Here is a 3,571-nt window from a genome sequence, read left to right on the forward strand (position 1 = left end):
GCCCCTCAGTAAAGAGTGATCCTATGAATGCTAAAGGAAGCTTTGCCCTCACAACAAAATCATGGCACTAGACTCTCATCAAATCCTGTGCTTAGGCACTCAGTCGTGTCTGACTTTTTGCAACCACATGGACTGTAGCCTGCCAGGCTCCTCTCTGTCCATGGAATTCTCCAGGCAAGAATACTGGAATGGGTTGCCATTTCCTTCTCCACATCAAATCCTATCCCATCTAATTATTAATGTACCAAATAATGTCTCATTGGTGGGCTTCCAAACTCTACCTCAGCTGAGAAACCCAGTGGCAGCCAACAAAGCATTATGAAAGAAGCCAGGAAAGGGTTAGTGTAACATGCTGGGTGACAGCAAATGGTATGTCTTTTTTTTTTTTTTTTTACCACACCCCACAGCACATGGAACTTCCGAGACCAGGGATCAAACCTGTGCCCCCTGAATTAGAAGCATGGAGTCTTAACCACTGGACCACTTGGAAAGTTCAAGGACAACTTTAATTATTATTTTAACAAATAAATCAGAGCTTATACATCCAAATGGCAAATGTTCTTCAAACCATGTTGCCATAGCTCACTGTATTTTAAAACTGTCCCTAGAGCCTTGCTGTAGATTTTTATGAAAAGTTCTCCATAGCCTCAAATGGGTGCATTTGATTCTTTGGAAACAACTGGAGTCATTTGAAAGTAAGCCTCGTGAGCAAGGTATGTGATCAAGCTGGGAGACATCATTATGTGGTGGGGCTGTAGCCAACCGAAACCAGAAAGGAAGGAGAGTGTGAACAAGTTGTGAACACAGTTTGTAAATGGAATGGAAAGCATTTTAGATAGTATTTGGAAGGAATTACAGTCTCCCAAGATGATGATTTTAAAAAATCCCTCTCATTCTGAATAAACTGATCATATACATGTACGTGGATCTTTTTCTTTTTTAAATCAATCTGTTTTATTACAACCTTAATAACTTTATAATATTATATTTACAGAAGTTGTTCTCAGTTCTCTCTCCACGTATGAAGATCCCAAGCTGTCCAGGGTATTTTCTCTGCCCATCATGACTCAAGGCAATGAGATTGTCTGAAAAAGACAGGGATTTTGGAAAAAGATTGATATACAAATCTGGGCCTCAACTACTTACTCTCTCTGTAATCTTAAGCAAGTTATTTGAGCTCACTGTACTTTGGTTTTCTTATCTGTAAAATGAGTATAATAATACTTATCCCATGGGGAAAATAAGAGAATTAAAGAAAATAATGTATGCAAGTGCCTAGCACAGTGTCTTGGCCCAAAGTAGACACATGTAAACGTTACTATTATCAGTGTGTGGATGCAGTGCGGACCATTTTTCGTGTGTCTGTTTATATGAACCAGACAGCCAAGCCCAGGACAACCTATGATGAGTTCTAAGCAGGGCAGGAAGGAGTGAATGATAGCACAATGAAACAGTTTTCCTCTTCTCTTGATCCACCTATCTGTTGGGCTGTGCTTAGTAGCTCAGTCGTGTCGACTGTTTGCAACCCCATGGACTATCGCCCACCAGGCTCTTCTATCCATGGGGATTCTCCAGGCAAGAATACTGGAGTGGGTTGCCATGCCCTCCTCCAGGGGATCTTCCCAACCCAAGGATCAAACCCAGGTCTCCTTCATTGCAGGTGGATTCTTTACCATCTGATCCACCTATGGGATCCTGCAAAACTGGAGTCTTATCATCTCAAAATGCATCAGTTATGTTAGAATATTAATACAAAGATATCTCATTGACCCAGTGGTATTGAGGATGCAGCTTTGTATACCCCAGATAACAGAAGCTTTTCCCTTTGACAGCCAACACTTTCAATGTTAACCATTTGGGAGAAAATAATTCAAAAACATGTATTCACCACTGACTTTTTGAAGCAAGGGTCATGACTTGATGTTTTCATTTCAATCCACTGTCATCATTAGGAGCAAGCATTGCAACCTGGAGTGGGGCTCAGGGCAGGGCCTGCTATCTGGGTTTTCTGTCTTCTCCTTCCTTGATGTCAGTCATTGTCCAGATGTGACATGCTGGAGACGAAACAAGTTCACCAACCTTGGAAACAGGCAGACACTCAGAAGTCCCCAATGTTAGGGAGAGTGACCACTGACTATGTAGGGCCATGAGTTCTTTGATAGGTGGGTTCTGAGTGAGACCCTCTTTCAGCCGTGTCAGCTTGAGCAAATTACTGTACTGAATCTCAATTTCTTCCTCTGTTTAATGAGAATAAAAATAGTAGCTACATCATAGGGGAGTCATGAGTCTTAAACGGAGACACTTAGACATAAAGTGCTTAGCATGGCACAGGACAGACAGCAAAGGCTCAATAAACATTACCTACTGTTCTTACTGTTACTGCAATAAAGCAAGATGAACAGAGCCCTTCGCAGGCAGCCATTGCTGTGTCTCGATACTCCACACCCTGTTACTAGGCAACAGGTCTTAGCCATTGATTGGTGCCTCAGATGGCCCCACCCACAAGCAACTAACTGTCAATGAACAACCATTACTCGTCCTGCTTAGCTATTGGTCAGCACCGCAATGGACCCTGCTCACAAGTAACTGTCAATGAGGAACCAGTGGAGAAGTGATTGAAGAAAAGGTCACTGGTGTGATGGGCGTCAGGTGGAGCTTGAAGTAAGAGGCCGATTCAGGCCTTCTCCTGGAGACCCTCCAGCTCACTCAGCCTTGGGCCAGCAGGTGAGCTGGAGGGCCCAGGGAACAGACTGGGGACTATGTCCTGCAAGGCTCCAGAGCCCTCACCAAGGCCCTCCACTAGCCATGGCCCAGGCCTTAAGGAGCAGTGAACCTCTTCCCTCTCCCTATCTCTGTGACCTAATAGCAATGGCCGTCTGCCTGACCTGTGAGACCTGGTCTCCCCGTTTGGGTGACCTGAGGAGACTGAGGACCAGTTGGGTTGGATGTCTGGTTCCCTCGGGGATGACAGCTGGGAAGGGTGTGGGAACCTGGCCCTGAAGGAGCTGCCAACTGAGATCTGCCTCCTCTTAGTCAGGACTGGGACCTTGGAGGGTGAAAGTTGTGCTTTGGGATCTTGCCCTTTCTAGTCAGGACAGAGAATACCATTCATCTGGTAGAGATTTACAGGATCATCATTACCTGACTATGACCAGACCTCAAGAATGAAGGACCTGACACGGAGAAATTTGCAACAACTAACCACACCCATCTGTCACCTTTTGCTTTTAAAGGGACTTCCTGAAAGCTTTCGGTAACTTTGGGGTTCTTAGGGCGTGAATCTCCACCCATTTCCTTGTATGAACCTGTAATAAACCTTTCTCTGTTCCAAACGCTAATGTTTTAGTACTGATGGGCCTCACTGTGCGGCCGGCGCATAGACTTGCGATTTCGGTAACTACCAGCAAGTAGGGTCTCATGGACACTGACTGCTCTCCTGTAACACTCATAAACACCCACGCTTTGTATGTCTTCTTCCATCTACTAAAGACTGTAGAAGGGGTAGCCTAACGGCCAGTGAATAGAGCCCTCTCTGTTTTCCCCCATAATCTGGTAAGAGATAAGAGAATTT

At 44.7% G+C, this 3,571-nt stretch overlaps 2 long non-coding RNA genes across 3 annotated transcripts; one reads left to right on the forward strand and one right to left on the reverse strand.

Annotated features, from left to right (window-relative positions):
- Positions 1–927: 927 nt before the first annotated feature.
- On the reverse strand, positions 928–2,459 carry LOC133260236 (uncharacterized). Of its 2 annotated transcripts, none has more exons than XR_009740698.1 (3): positions 2,366–2,459; positions 1,896–2,054; positions 928–1,085 (listed from the first exon to the last, which is right to left on the reverse strand). It is a non-coding gene; the product is annotated as an uncharacterized LOC133260236 (long non-coding RNA). The 2 variants fall into 2 exon arrangements; XR_009740699.1 differs by having other exon boundaries at positions 2,362–2,443.
- Positions 2,460–2,635: 176 nt separating this feature from the next.
- On the forward strand, positions 2,636–3,332 carry LOC133260237 (uncharacterized). Its single transcript, XR_009740700.1, has 2 exons — positions 2,636–2,724; positions 3,090–3,332. It is a non-coding gene; the product is annotated as an uncharacterized LOC133260237 (long non-coding RNA).
- The last annotated feature ends 239 nt before the right edge of the window (positions 3,333–3,571 follow it).

This window comes from Bos javanicus, chromosome 14, assembly GCF_032452875.1.
Source record: "Bos javanicus breed banteng chromosome 14, ARS-OSU_banteng_1.0, whole genome shotgun sequence".
Lineage (NCBI taxonomy): Eukaryota > Metazoa > Chordata > Mammalia > Artiodactyla > Bovidae > Bos > Bos javanicus.